This window comes from Sus scrofa, chromosome 3, assembly GCF_054392235.1.
Source record: "Sus scrofa isolate SSC_HxYL_T2T_F1_AM1 chromosome 3, Sscrofa_HxYL_maternal_Yorkshire_Landrace_v2.0, whole genome shotgun sequence".
Lineage (NCBI taxonomy): Eukaryota > Metazoa > Chordata > Mammalia > Artiodactyla > Suidae > Sus > Sus scrofa.
In genome coordinates this window covers 80857772-80871264 of record NC_139385.1, presented here as the reverse complement: position 1 = coordinate 80871264, position 13493 = coordinate 80857772, and the positions used below count along the sequence as shown (strand labels likewise).

At 47.3% G+C, this 13493-nt stretch overlaps 1 protein-coding gene across 1 annotated transcript in view; it reads right to left on the bottom strand.

The window, feature by feature from the left end:
• Nucleotides 1-9580, bottom strand: part of SLC4A5 (solute carrier family 4 member 5) — a 127189-nt gene extending 117609 nt beyond the window's left edge. Inside the window, exon 1 of the mRNA XM_085015706.1 lies at nt 9462-9580. The gene's annotated coding sequence lies outside the window, so the exon portion shown is untranslated. The remainder of the gene's footprint in view (nt 1-9461) is intronic.
• Nucleotides 9581-13493: the final 3913 nt, after the last annotated feature.

The following is a 13493-nucleotide window of genomic DNA, read 5'->3' as shown; positions in this document are numbered from 1 at the left end:
TCTCCTCTCTACCTCCTTACTCACTCCTACTTAGTGGATGAGGAGTGGCTCATGTGCTTGATGAATCTGGAGAATAAAATAGGCAGGTGCTATGACTCAGATCATTCTGAGAACTGCCTGCCCCAGAGAAGGGCCCAGCTGCCCTCCTCACTCCCCTCTCTCGCAGGAAACTTCCCAGGACAGGTTCCTGTACTGCAGGTAGGGAGTCTTTCAGTGCTGGGAAGATAAGTTTGATTCTGGGGCAAAGAGTTAAAAAGCCTGATTGTGGTTGTACCTTCTAAACCAAATTCTCCAATCCGCCTTAACCATGATGAGGTTATTTTAATCTCCAGCGGTTTGCCTCCTGTGTCTTATCTCTCATTGGATTCCAGACACAGAGGAAAAGACTGGGAACAAGCGTCGCCCTCAAGTTCCAATGCTGGTGAATTAATGAGAGCACCTACATGCAGCTGATTGGACTAAATGGTTCCTAAGTTTCCTTCGATCTCTAACATCCTGTGATTCTATGAGCCTGCATCTTTGGAAAAGAACAAACTCTTAGCAGACAAATTCCTATCTCTGACTTTCCTGCTTCTTAACATGATGAAGACCTCAAGTCTTCAAACATCTTCCTCTTCTCCTTCTTTGCCGGCCTCTCATGGCTTCATTAACTCCCTGTTCTGATCTGGACCCCATAATAAACCCCTTCACTCCTGCCTCACTGACAGCCGTAACCTCTGGCTCCTGCCCTGTCAATCTCTTGTTCTAGATCAGCTCACTCATGAACCTTCTCCTCCAGCACGAAGCTCCCTTTCATCTCTGGATAAAGCCTGTCTTCAGGGGGAGAGAACAAAGCCAATACACAGAGTGGCAGTGTGTGTTCGTGTGCGTGTGCGTGCGCGCAAGCACGTGCATGCGTCAGACTGAGAAACAGAATGGGGAGAGAGAAGGAGGCCCAGCCCCATGATGCCTATGACCAGATCCATCCCTACCCTTCCCCGTGACCTAGTTTTTTGATTGAAAAACTGTTGGGAGAAGACCTGGCCATGCCTTTTCTCTTCTCTCTCTTCCCTGTGGCCTCTTTCCATGGTACTGCCAAGGAGATGGGTTCACCCGGCTGGATTTCAGCTCTGGGATAAATGCTTGGGGGCTTTCGGTCCTTCCTTACCCCCAGAGTGGTAACAGCAGTGAGCCATGCATTGACTTAGGGGAAGGGAAAACTTGGACCCGGTGGTTCTCAATCCGAGGTACTTCCTCCCCCAGGGAATGTTTGGCGATGCCTTGAGACATCCTGGGTCGTCACACTGGGAGGAGAGCACTTCTGGCCTCTAGAGGGTAGAAGCCAGGGATGCTGCTAAACATCCTATGCAAGACACCCCCCAAACAAAAATGAACTGACCCCAACTGGCAATAGTGCTAAGGCCAAGAGATCCTGGATTAGACTGCCCAGCCCCCTTTGGTTCTGGGCTCTTGGTCAGGCCAAAAGAGCATTCTACACGGGCCCATTCTAGTCTGGGCTCCACAAGGAGGAAGAGGGGGCAAATGTACTTGGTCATTTGCAGCTTTTGGCCTCTGTGCCTCCATTTGCTTTAGAGACCCAGCTGAGAGGGATGGCAACTCCCAGGAACAGATCCCCTTCCACCTCCTGGCCAGATGCTGCCTGAAGCCCAGGTGGGTTTAACACATGGCAGGGGTCAAGCAGGTTTGACACAGGGTCCTGCCATGGGGGCAAAGTGGGAAGAGACAACAAGCTTCCTACCCCGGAGAGGGCGGCAAGGTTCAGGTCCTTGTGTTGGTGGGAATAAGGACATGTTTCAGGTCCCAGCAGGCTTATCTAGAACTTTGATCCACAAGAAATTCTCCATGATCTGGGCAAGACGCCCTCCAGTATGTACAATATTTGGCTCTCAGATTGTTTGTGCCAAGCTTTGGCAGGTGGTACAAGACTGGCTGCCCCAGATTCTTGTCAACTTGAGCTGATTTTGAACTATATCCAGGGTTCAGGAGGGAACATACTGTGACGGTGTCAAGACTGTACAGAAGAGCAAAAAAAAAAAAAGATGGTCGATATCTTAAAGGGAGGCTGAGCTGCCCAAAGGGGCCAGGCTCAGGTTAGGCAGTGGCTGGGTCCCCGCCTGGCCCATCTCAAACTGCCCCCATCATTGCTCAACAGCAGAGACCTTAGCTCACCCTGTATTGGCCACACCACACACCCTACTGTTCCTTTAACACCCCCAGCCTCATTCCTGCTCAGGACCTTTGCACTCACTGTTTCCTTAACTTGGCAGCATGTCCTGCTCCCTCATTCAGCTCTCTGACCTACTGCCATCCTCCAAGAAGGGCTTCCCTGATCAGCACATCTCAAATGTCCCCCTCTAGTCCTTAACTCTGCCTTCCTTGTCTGTGTGACCTTTCTATTCAAAACCAAATTTGGTATTTGTTTTTTGTTTTTGCTTTTTGCCTTTTTTTTAGGGCTACATCAGTAGCACATGGAGGTGCCCAGGCTAGGAGTCAAGTTGGAGCTGAAGCTGCCAGCCTACACCACAGCCACAGCAATGTCAGATCCCCAACCCACTAAGCGAGGCCAGGGATTGAACCCAAGTCCTCATGGATTCATTTCCACTGTGCCACAATGGGAACTCCAAATTTGGCATTTATTTATTCTTTTATTTATCCTCTAATACAGTAGGGATTTTGTCTTATGCACTGATTTATCCCTGATACCCAGAATAGAGGCTCATAAATAGTTGGGTCCAAATCCTGGCTCCATGAACTGTGGGATCTTGGAAACATTACCTATATAATTTTCTTTCCTTCAATTTCTTCAGCTGCAAAGTGAAAATAACAATTATATCTACCTCAAGGTTTGTAATGAAAACTGATTGAATATCAATGTTATAAAATCTTAACTCAATGTCTGGCCCACAGGAAATACTTCATATTAACCAGTAATATTGTAATTATTATATTCCCAGGATGCTCGGGACACGTGTATTCTGAGGAGGTGGGGGGTGGCATTCCTGGCAGCTTGCAGGATTGGAGTCTTCATTGCTGCTTCTCCAGGACCCAAGATCACCCCTACAAGGTCTCAACTAGTCCTTTTCTTTCCTCTGTGCCTGCTCTCTGCTGCCCTCTGGAGGCCCTGGTGGGAGGCTGGCGAACACTAACCTGGTTGGGCAGATGATGTCTTTCCCAGCTCTTGACAGATGATGCACTTCCCAAGAAAGAATGAGGCTTTACTGGGTTGCAATTCCTTTGCTTAATCTTGGCCCTTGACAAAACTGTAACTGGAGCTATCATTTGGCAAACATGATTGGGAATCATTGAAACCACAGAGGAACGGTGGGTACCTAGGGATTCATCCCTCGGACCCAGAAAAAGGCCACCCCACCCTCCCCCAGGCTGTACTTCCTGGGCCAGGAGACAGCACTCTGGCCACCTGGGCCAACCTGAAACACCCTTTAAAGCCACTCCTCAGATCGGCCAGTGCCTCCTCCAGCCTGATATTTTCTTTACCGCCTTTCCTCCATTCAATAGCCAGACTAGCCCATGCTTTGCCTCAAGGGTGGTGTGTGAAAGCAGAAAGAAGAGACAAAAGGAGGAACAGAGGAATAGAAACTCCTGGCTTGGAGTTCCCGTCGTGGCGCAGCAGAAACAAATCCAACTAGGAAACATGAGGTTGCAGGTTCGAGCCCTGGCCTCACTCAGTGGGTTAAGGATCCAGCATTGCTGTGAGCTGTGGTGGGTGGAGATTTGACTCGGATCCTGTGTTGCTGTGGCTGTGGTGTAGGCTGCAGCTGTAGCTCTGATTCAACCCCTAACCTGGGGACCTCTGTATGCCTCAGGTGAGGCTGCAAAAAGAAAAAAAAAAAAAAAGAAGAAGACGAAAGAAAAGAAAAAAAAGAAAACTCTTGGCTAGACCTAAACTGAAGTGTAGGAGAGGATGTTCATGAGAAAGGCCAAGGCTGTCCCCTACCCTCATTCAAGGCCATGTCGAATCACAGAGGGGACTCTGAGCTCCATGGTGACCCAGAGGCACCAACAAACAAGGACTCTATAGAACAAGGACGGATGACGTCAAGTGTAAGGACCTTTTAGGTCCTGAAGAGTTTAGAACCCTGCAATGCACCCAGTTCCAACCCCAACATGGAAACCATGAGGGAAACTCAGAACTGGCAAGAATGAAGTATCAGCCCTTTCTTTAAATGGCGGCTCAAAATATAGATAGAGAGTTTTAAAAATGAAATAATATTTCTCACACCCTTGAGTTTAGGGGCTGAAACTGATATTCCAAAGGATAGATTTTTTTTTTTAAAATAATGATGGGGTAATTTCTGTTATGGCTCAGCAAAAATGAATCCAACTAGTATCCATGAGATGTGGGTTCTATCCCTGGCCTCATTCAGTGGATTAAGGATCCGGTGTTGCCATGAGCTGTAGTGTAGGTCTCAGATGTGGCTCAGATCCCACATCACTGTGGCTGTGGCTGTGTCTGTGGCATAGGCCAGCAGCTGCAGCTCTGATTTGATCCCTAGCCTGGGAACTTCCATAGGCCACTGGTGCTGCCCTAAAAAGAAAGAAAGAAAGAAAGAAAGAAAGAAAGAAAGAAAGAAAGAAAGAAAGGAAGAAAGAAAGAAAGAAAGAAAGAAAGAAAGAAAGAAAGAAAGAAAGAAAGAAAGTGTTGAGGAAATGTACTACTTTAAAAATTTCATTTAGGGAGTTCCCTGGTGGCCTGACAGTTATGGCTGTGGAGTTGTCACTGCTGTGGCCCAGGTTCAATCCCTGGCCTGGGAACTTCCGCATGCCACAGGTGTGGTAAAAAAAATAAATAAATAATAATAATAATAAAATAAATGTATTTTTAAACTTTTTATTTAGAGGAGAAGTTTGAGAGGTGAAGACAGAAATTTAATCATTTGTTAGACTCAGCAGATTTATCTCTTCTCTGAAATTAAATGTGATTGTTCCTTAAGATTGGGGTTGAACTTGCATCCCAATTTGCCTTGGACCATCACCATCTGCCCTGTTGTCTTGGCTTCATTATTAGAAGTGCCCTCTTTTATTCTCAAAAGGGATACAGTTTGGGCAATAAGGTATATGGTTACTCTAAGATTTTTAAATGGGGGAGTTCCCGTTGTGGCTCAGCGGGTTACGAACCTGACTAGTATCCATGAGGATGCGGGCTTGATCCCTGGCCTCGCTCAGTGGGCTAAGGATCTTGTGTTGCCATAAGCTGTGTTGTCGGTTGCAGACACGGCTCAAATCTGGCATTGCTGTGGCTGTAGTGTAGGCCAGCGGCTGCAGCTCCAATTAGACCCCTAGCCTGGGAACTTCCATATGCTACAAGTACGGCCCTAAAAAGAAAAAAAATTTTAAAATAGAGGATGTTTAAATGGAATGATCCCGTGGACTGATCAACCCTGAGCAAGATGCTATGAAACAGAAAGTAAGGATTTCCAGGCAGGGGTGCCTGGAGGCTGTGGGACAATGAAGCTAAGCCTCTGGAGGGGTGAGAATCTCACCTGATGGGAAAGGATGGGGCAGGTGTTGCATGATGAGAGGAGCTGTGGTGAGGTTGAAGGTCAAGTGCTGTGTGGAGTTGGGCTCAGAGTGGGATGCTTGAACGTACTATTTCAGACATGGAGCAGTGCAGGGTAACAGCGTGGCTCAAGTTATGACCATGGGAGCAGGTGGGAGAAGTGGAACCCTAATTACATTCTGGGACAGGAACTGGACAGCTTGCAAGGGACTTGGAAGGGGGGCTGGATGCTCTGTAATTTTTTAATCCTCTTGAATTTTGACTCTTGCTACTGTGTTAGCTTTTCAAATATATATAGATAAAATTAGTGGGCACAAAAGAATCCAGCTACCTTGACCATAGAGACAATCAATAGTAGAGTGATGAAATAAGTTTTGTCTTACACTGGAAAATCATTAAGTTTTTATGGGTTTTTTTTTGTTGTTGTTGTTGTTTTGTTTTTTGATTTTTAGGACCGAACCCGCAGCATATGGAAGTTCCTGGGCTAGGGGTCAGGTCGGAGCTGCAGCTGCCAGCCTACACCACAGCTACAGCAACAGGATCCGAGCCATGTCTGCGACCTACACCACAGCTCACAGCAATGCCAGATCCCAAGCCACTGATCAAGGCCAGGGATCGAACTCACATCCTCATGGATACTAGTCGGATTTGTTTCCACTGCGCCACAAAGGGAACTCTGGAAAACCATGACGGTTTTAATTACAAGGTTGATATTCTTTAAACAGGGCTATGGAGTGATCTTTTAGAAATATTGTTAAATGAGAAAAAAACAAAGTGTAGAAGAGCGCTTGTGGTTTGCCACTATTTGTGTGTAGGGTGAGCCTATAGGTACACAGACTCTCTAGGGATGAAACCGGTAACAGTGATGATTCCTGGGAGGGGAACCGAAGAGGCAAGAAATCAAGGGCTGCTATATAACCTCTTGTCCCTTTTATAGTATCCACCATAGGAATGCATTCTCTAGTCAAAACCAATTCAGTGCGTTGGAGTACATTAGCCAAAACACCGAAAGCAGGGACTCAAACAGATACTTGTATGCCATTGTTTGTAACAGCATTCCTCACAATAGCCAAAAGGTGGAGATGACCCAAATGTTTATTGACTGATGAATGCATGAACAAAGCATGGCTTAACCACACAATGGAATGTTATTCAGCCTTAAAAAGGAAGGAGATTCTGACGGGTGCTAAAACATGGGGGAAACTTGAGGACATTATGCTCAGTGAAATAAGCCAGTCACAAAAGAACAAATACTTTTGATTCCACTTATATGAAATACCTAGAATAGCCAAATACATAGATACAGAAGGTAGAATCATGATTATCTGGGGCCAGAGGGAAAGAGGAATGGGGAGTGAGTGTTTAATGGGTACAGAGTTTCAGCTGGAGATGAGGAAAAACCTGCAGAGATGGGAAGTGGTGGTGACTGAACAACAAAGTGAATTTACTTAATGCCATTGAATTGTGCCCTGAAAAAAGGTAAATTTATATTATGCGCATTTTATAAAAATTGTCATTTTTGGAGTTCCCGTTGTAGCTCTGTGGGTGAAGAACTTGACACTGCCTCTGTGAGGATGCGGGTTCTATCCCTGACCTCGCTCAGTGAGTTAAGGATCCGGCGTTGCTGCAAGCTGCAGTGTAGGTCCCAAATGCGGCTGAGATCTGTCATCGCCATGGCTGTGGTATAGGCTGGCAGCTACAGCTCCCATTCGACCCCTCGCCCAGGAACTTCTCTATGACTCAGGTGCCGGCAAAAAAAAAAAAGGAAGGAAGGGGGGGGAGTCATTTTTAACTTTGATCAGAATTATGTTGAAATCAGAGATTAATTATGAGGTCCTGTATCAGACAAGCCACAACAAAGAATAGCCCTATCCAAAAAAAAAAAAAAAAAAAAAAAGAGTCTCCAAATCCTGGCATTTTCCATGCCAGGTTATCCCATCCTGCTGACCGGCTTCGGGGGATTTGTGGTACAGAGCAGAGGGGACAGGCTGAGCCAGGACCAGGGGAGGAGGGCAGCCTCATCCAAGACAGGGAAGAAAAGGGAAAGGAAGCGGGGACACATGGGGGCAGAAGCAGAGGAAATTCGCACCTGATCGCACTGACTTTCTGCCTGAGGGAGATAAGAGGTGGGAATGTTGGGGGTGGATTTTGAGAGGCCTGGGAAAGACTGGGGAGTAACAGAGGGGTCCAGCCAGGGATGTGTTAAAGAATCACCAAGTTCCACCAAGAGGCCTGGTGAGGCCAGAGGTCACACATGCGTAGAGAGGATTTTCCCTCTCCTCTCACCTCTTCTCCTTGCCCAGGCAACAACCCTGATGGGGCTGCAGGCCCTGGGAGCTAAATAAGTGAGAAAGTAAAAACCAGGACGCCCCATCCAGACCACCAACTACCATAAGTTTTTCTTCCTCAGCAACACCACGCTGGGATGGGAAGAGGCCTCTTTGTTTGTTTGTTTGTTTTTGCTTTTTAGGGCTGCACCTGCAGCATATGGAAGTTCCCAGGCTAGGGGTCCAATCGGAGCTGTAGCCGCCGGCCTACACCAGAGCCACAGCAACTTGGGATCCGAGCTGCGTCTGCGACCTACACCACGGCTCACGGCAATGCTGGATCCTTAACCCACTGAGCGAGGGTTCAAACCCACATCCTCATGGATCCTAGTCGGATTCGTTTCCACTGAGCCACAACAGACACTCCGAGCTTAATTCATTTTTTATTAAAAGACTCTTAAAGACTTCCTGTCCTCAAGATTATATAAAATCATGCTAATCATGTACTTTGAGATAATACATCAATAGAAACAGAGAACCCAACACTTTGGATAGGGAAGTAGACCTCAGGTAGCTCAAGAAGCAATTTTGGCTACAATTGCTCGGTTGAGCAAAGAAAACGCAGGACAGTTGGTTCTGGTTTGGGGAATGGTAACATCAGAGAGCACAGTCTACTGACTGCTTCTTGTGACGACATCACTCGTGTCGCAATGATCTCCTTGGCTGGCAAGGCCACCATCCCTGTTCACAGAGCAGGGAGGTACGGAAGAGGTTTGGGTGTCTTGATTATGAAGTCTAAGTACTTGATTCCTGCCTCTCTGGGAAAATGACCTTGACTGAAGGGAGAGAGAGTAAAACACCCCTCCTCAGGGACAGAAGCCCACAGAGCTAAGGGCTCTGGGTCTCTAAGTCAGAATTTCATCAAGGGCTGAGTGACACGTTCTTTGGAAAGCCAACTGATCTCCAGGGGTCCTGACACACAAGGATCACGCAGCCCGTTGCATCTAGAGAGAGAAACGTGAACTTGCCGCCTGGCTTCTGGTGTATCCCCTCCCTCCCATTCCCTCAAAAGCTCAAGAGGCGGAACTGTGGTTAAAGGGATGCCTCCCTCAGGCTGAAAGCTGGGTGGAAGTGGGGGTTTTATACAAGTGCCATGTTTCCTGGACTCTGAGGACCCTCCAAGAAAACACTGTGACTAATCCTTACTGAACTGGAAGAAGCGTGAAGTGGGCACGGGACCCACCGCTGTGACTCCCAGGGCTAAAGAGCGTGGATTCAAGAGGGGTAGTCAGACCTCCCTGCAGAGACTCTAACCAGATACAGATCTCAGCCCCTCACCGTAGGAGTCTGACACTGCATAGACGTGCCCACGCGTCCATGATCCTGTCTGAAGGTGGGGACAGCAGAGCGCAGAAAAGCAGCACTGATACAGGACAAACTGGTTATCCTCTTATGTGTCCTTTTCTATGTTGGAATAGTTATAGATTAATGGAAACGATTAGATTGTCCCGTAGTTTTGTTCTCTAAATCTCGCACGGATCTTTAGCAAAAAAACAGTAAAATTCGAAGTGGGCTGGGGCTTCCTGCCGATACTACTCAGTTCATTCGATCACATCCCCAAACCAGAACCTACAACCAAGCTGTAACTCCATATATTTAAAATCCACTCTACTCACCCCCGATGTGGTGGCCCCGTTGTTCCTGGGCCCTTGAATCCAATCCCTTTAGGATGGGCCTTGCAGGTGGAAGCCACCCATCACTGCTGTTTTTCTACTTCTTTTAACCTAGCCCCTCCTCTATTGCCTCACCAAGCAACTATTTTAGAACCAAAAAGTCTTTGTCTATTCATAGACATTGCAAAAGTAACATTCATTTTATGTTTTTTAATCTACTGTCAGTGTCTTCCTTGATTCTCATTGGCTTATCTAATCGGCACGTCCTAGGGAGGTTTATTACTTGAGGTCTAGCTTGTCCAAGCACCACGGGGCCAGCCGAGGTATTTGCCGCAGGGAGAATCAGCTCCTTAAAAATAGGCAGTGCTCAGGAAAGATGTCAGACCTTTGGCCTCCTCTCTGCATAGGCCTGAGGTTAAGAGAAGGTTCCACATGTCTCTGCCACTCCAGCCTGCAGACCCATGTGCCTGACTCTTTGGAGAAGGACATGGACAAAGAAAACCAAAGGACAATCCAAACGCTGCAAGAAAAATGTTTGGTACTTTGTGATTTTTCTACGTTTTATGCTGCTGTTTTGCCCTCGTTTTGTTCCTTCCTTTCTCATAAGTAGGAAAGATATGATGGGGCAACAATAAGTGGAAAATAAGAAGTTTGGAGGAAAGAAGGGAGCGCCAGTGAGTGGCAAGTGAAAGGATAAGAATGGGAGGGGAGGGGAAGGGGGGAGGGGAGGGAAAGGGAGAAGGGGGGAGGGGAGGGAGAAGGGGAGAGGGAGGGGGAGGGGAGGGAGAAGGGGGAGGGGAGGGAGAAGGGGGAGGGGAGGGAGAAGGGGAGGGGAGGGGAGGGGAGGGAGAAGGGGAGAGGAGGGGAGGTGGTGGTGGGCGGGAGGAGGAGCTTTTCAGAGGTCCGAAGTCTAGGGCAGTTTCAGCATCTCCAGGCACCAAGGGCTGGGCTGGCTACAACGTCCCTTATGTGACTCTCTCCACAGTCCTGACAGGAGAGCATTTTCATCCCCGGCCTTGAAGACATAGAAACCCAGGCACAGAGAATACAATTCTTGCCCATGGACTCAAAGAAATAGGAGGAAGAGCAGGGGGATGAAAGCTCCTTTGAACACTGAACCCTACTCCTCTTCTTCCACAGGACTCTCTGTGGATCCCCTGTGTTTTCAGACCTGTATTTCAGGGATAACTTCCCTCTGGGGTAGGAGATGTATCATCTGCTTTAATTTCACTTTAATCCTAGATGGTGTGGAGATTTCCCTCCGTGGAAAAGTCACACCCTTGGGCCTGAAGTCTGCCTGTGGGAGCCATGTGGAAGTTGTGTTTTGGAGGCCATGGCTGGCCATTGCATGAACATACATCCCAGTTCTCTTCATAATCCATGGAATGAAAGGCTAGGGTGACCAGTTCATCTCAGTCTGCCTGAGACGTTCCTGGTTTGAGCACTGAAAGTCACAGGACCCAGGAAACCCTCCGTCTCAGGCAGATCAGAACAGCCTGGGCCAGAAGATGCAGTCTCACTCCTCAAGGAGTTTCCAGCAGATCAGAGATTAGACAAATTCACCCGCAGAAGAGTGTGAGGCCCACGAAGAACCACAGAGGGAGGGAGGCGTTCAGTAAAAGAGAAAGCACATGTGTTTGAAGAATTAATTTGTTCCACAAATGGATAGTGCTTGCCTTCGAAGGCTATTTGAGGCAGAGAGAAGGCGCCGTGAAGATGAAGCAGCGAGAGGTGGAAGAACACAGTGTGTCTTGGGAACATGGGGGCAGTTTCCCTGGCACAGGGCACGTTTGGGGAGAAAAACTTGGAGCCTGTAAAGACAGGCTGGGCCATTCTAGGGAGAGGCACAAACACCAGCAAATGTGTCTAAGCTCAAAGGAGTATGCAATGGGACTTGGTACAAGAATGGAACAATTGGCTTCAGAGCAGATGGTGACACAAGTCGAAAGACCAGTTGGGACATTACTGCTAAGCATTCAAGTGCAATCCTTTGGTTTCTACCTACCCACATTTATTATTATTATTATTATTATGGTTGATTTACAATGTTTCTTCAATTTCTGTTGTATAGCAAAGTGACCCAGTCATACACAGTTCCCTGTGTTGTGCAATAAGACCCCATTGTCCCTCCATTCCAAATGTAAGAGTCTGCATCCACCAACCCCAAACTCTCTGTCCATACCACTCCCTACCCAGGTTTTGTTTAAAGCATTCAGACATTTAATTCATATTGTTTTTTATCTTCATTTTTGTTTTTCACCTCAGAATTTGAGGGCGAGCTTTATCCTAAGTTGGGGAGGGGACGAGAAGTTATGAGAGGAGTTCCCGTCGTGGCTCAGGGGTGAAAAACCTGACTAGTATCCATGAGGATGAGGGTTGGATCCCTGGCCCCATTCCGTGGGTTAAGGATCCAGCATTGCTGTGAGCTGGGGTGTAGGTCATAGACGAGGATCTGATCCCAAGTTGCTGTGGCTGTGGTGTAGGCTGGCAGCTACAGCTCTGATTGGACCCCTAGCCTGGGAACTTCCACATGCCACAGGTGTGGCCCTAAAAAGACCAAAAAAGTTATGGGATAGGTAGCTTTCCCTCCAGGATGCACATAGAGAAGAAGCTGAGGATCCTTCCTGACAGAGGAAGGGAACTGCCCTGGCCGCGAGGTGCTTTCCTCCTTGTGACCAGGATCCACTGAGCATCGGCTGGAGCACTGCCTGGTCCTCTGCCCAGCCCTAATACCACCTTAACTGTCAACCAGAGTATGGTCTTATTTACCTTGGCGGGGCGGGGGTGGGGGGGGTGCTTAAAACAACAAACATTTATCATTCCCAAGTTTCTGTTGGTCAGGAGTTCTTATTTACTTTGAAAGCCATTCTGCTTGCTGTAGGACAGCCACTGCTATAAAAGGACAACTGCTGTGTGTGAGCAAGGGACAGGCAGGGCGGAGGAGAGGGGCACATGGCTTGATGTCTCCCGATTACACTGACCGCGTCAAAGCCTGCTGTCTCAGAGCCTCAGAGACTTCTGAGGTGAGGTTTTCCCACTCTAGCTACTCCTGTCTTCCTCAAGTTGGGAAGCAGGTTCCTCAACCAACGTGATGTGAGGGTTAGTGAATCGGTGGAAGTCAATTTACCTCCATAACTCTAGTAGCAGGGATGCTGGGATGGAAAGGTATCGTCTTTTGTCTTGGCATCTCTCCAATTAGGCAGGTGAAACGGGGATTAAGGGACCCTATCTAAGTCTCTACTACAGGATTTCTAAGTCTTTACCCCTTAGTAAAGTTGTATTTGGTTTTCCAATGGACTGGGGTGGGCTTTGTTCCATAAAAAGAGAGCCCAAAGGAGGTAGGGTGGTGAGAGGTGTCCCTTCCCCGAACAGTGCCCAAGCCCGGTCTGTTCAGCCGTGGTTAGGAACCAACTCTGTACGAAGATGGTGGACTGCACCCCACATGAACCACGGGATGGAGTGGGGCTCGAAGCCTTTGCCGCAGAAGGGAAAGCTGGGTATCAGGTCCCGAAGGATCTACTATACACCCTTCTTGTTTTCCAGCGCTGTTAGGAATTTTTCTCTTTTTGTTTATTTCAATTAAAAAAATGTCATTATCACAACATTGTAAATCAACTATACTTCAATAAAACTTTAAAAAAACGAAAAAATTTGGACTTCCTGCGTGGCTCACAACATACCTCCTCGGCGTTGCTTCTGCAGTGGCTGTGGCTCGACCCCTAGCCTGGGAACGTCCATATGCCGCAGGGGCAGCCACTTGTTTAAAAAAAAAAAAATGAAAAAATTAAAATTACCTGTCAACTATACCTCAAAAAATTGAGATAAAGCATAGAAAATATATGTACAAAAAGTTTTTCTTATTAAAAATAAATTTTTAAATGTAATTTACATTGGATTTGGGGGGAAAGAGAAGGAAGAGTTCAGTGCATCATCTTGAACTAGAGTTTTTTTTTAATTTTTATTTTTTCTATTATAGTTGATTTACAACGTTCTGTCAATTTCTGCTGTACAGCAAAGTGACTCAGTCATACATAC